Source organism: Dipodomys merriami, unplaced genomic scaffold (genome assembly GCF_024711535.1).
Source record: "Dipodomys merriami isolate MVZ:Mamm:240054 unplaced genomic scaffold, mDipMer1.0.p SCAF_1818, whole genome shotgun sequence".
Taxonomy (NCBI): Eukaryota; Metazoa; Chordata; class Mammalia; order Rodentia; family Heteromyidae; genus Dipodomys; species Dipodomys merriami.
This window is the reverse complement of record NW_027203180.1, coordinates 49,200-51,301: the sequence shown is the minus strand read 5'-3', so window position 1 is coordinate 51,301 and position 2,102 is coordinate 49,200. Positions and strand designations below refer to the sequence as shown.

Below are 2,102 nucleotides of genomic sequence, written 5' to 3'. Positions count from 1 at the left end.
AAGCCATCACCTTTGGACCTAGCAATAAATTATTGAAAGTATGATCAAATTCCAAATGAAAAAGACTTAAAATTTTCATTGACAAAAAAAAATTGCAAATGTGAGCATTAAGATGAACAATATATTTTTTTTCCACTATTCACAGAATTTTAGGGAAATAAGATCAGTAGCATTGTCAGGAACAATATAGTTTCCTTATTACAAGTAGGCAACGGTGGATATAAGTCTGTATAAAGATTGCATCATTAACTGCTTAAATTTGGAAGATACTACATGCTTCAGCAGCACGTATTCCCAATTACAATACAGAGATTAACATGGCAATTGCACAAGGATGATATGAAAATTTGTGAAGTATTCCGTATTTTTCTTTCTTCAGATGCAAGAAATGAAAAACATTTATTAAAAAGTTGATTACAAAATAACAAGTGTAACAACATACGTAATTCATATAATTAAATTTAGTTTGACATCAGTGTATTAAATCTTCACCTCAGAAAGGCGTTTACATACCATAAACTTTACAAAACTTTTGAAATTAGACAACATTGTCATTTTATCCCAAAGAAAAATAATATTAGGACCTAGGAAAAAAAGGAATCTAAAACTATCTATATGGAATACAATCTGAAAGGACACATTATACAAACATAGAATATTTTAAAATATTCTTTTTCAGACAAGCACCAGAAATACTTTAGTTTCTGTACTATTCATTTAAATAGATAAGTTAAAATTATTTCTGATTAAAATTTCACAAACTCTGCAGAAATCATTATACATGTATACAAAAACTCTTGAATACATTTTGACATCCAATGCAGGCAATTCACTTGGAAGAATTCCACGGAATTCATGAATTTTTTACAGTAAGTATTGGTGTTGCCGGACGCTGGTGGCTCAAACTATAAAAAGAATTTTGAGGTATTACCAGGTGTAATAGACTCAGACAGGCCTACCACTATAAAGGTCATGATAAGGTCTCTAAAAGAGACTATTCAAGTTAATAAAGGGCAGAGGATTGCCCAAATATTTTACTCTCATATTTAAACTTGCCTAATCCCACACTGACTCAAAACAGAAAAGGAGGGTTTGGCACCACAGATACTGTAGCCTGGATTCAGGAAATTACAGATAAAAGGCCTTACAAGGCCATTAAAGTCAATGGAAAACAAATAACAGGACTCTTAGACATAGGAGCTGACAGATCCTGTATAGCTGGAAAAGATTGTCCTATGGCCTGGCCAGTGCAAGAGACTTCTTCTTCCTTAATTGGATTAGGGATGGCTTCTAATGTAGCTTAGTCAGCTCAGAGACTCAAATGGGTATGTGAAGGGCAGTAAGGCCACTTCAAACCTTACGTTGTTCCCACCTTGCCCTTTTCTTTATGGGGCAGTGACATCATGCAAGACATGAAAATAAAATAGGACAAATAGACTCCTCATCGAAGGAGCAAAATTTTTCATAGGGGCCACTGACGAACAGCTTTATGCTGACAAAATAATATGGAAACGTGTTGATCCTGTATGGATTAATCAGTGGCCCCTAACTCAAGAAAAGATTGAAGCCACACAGGACTTAGTTCAAGAACAATTGAGTCAAAGGAAGAATAGAAAAGACTACCAGTTCATGGAATACTCCATTTTTTGTCATTAAAAAAGAAGTCAGGAAAATGGAGATTATTACAAGATCTGAGGGCAATTAATGAGACCATGCATAACATGGGAGCCCTTCAACCAGGTCTACCCTCTCCTGTTGCAGTCCCACAGGGTAGATACATAATAATAATAAACTTACAGGATTGCTTTTTTACAATAAAATTACAATCAGAAGATTCCAAGAGATTTGCTTTCAGTGTCACTTCGGCTAATTTTAAACAAACTTATAATAGGTACCAATGGAAAGTGCTACCTCAGGGCATGAAAAACAGCCCTACCTTATGTCAACAATATGTGAAAAGGGCTATAGAACAAATTAGAGAAAAATATCCAGGGGCATATATTATTCATTATATGGATGATATACTTATGGCCGATGAAACTAGAGAAAAGACAGAAAAAATATTACAGGATATGGTAGAACAATTAACAAAATTCGGTTTG

General features: G+C 34.1%; 1 pseudogene; it reads left to right on the top strand.

The window, feature by feature from the left end:
• The first annotated feature begins 273 nt into the window (after positions 1 to 273).
• On the top strand, positions 274 to 369 carry LOC138830073 (U6 spliceosomal RNA; annotated as a pseudogene).
• Positions 370 to 2,102: the final 1,733 nt, after the last annotated feature.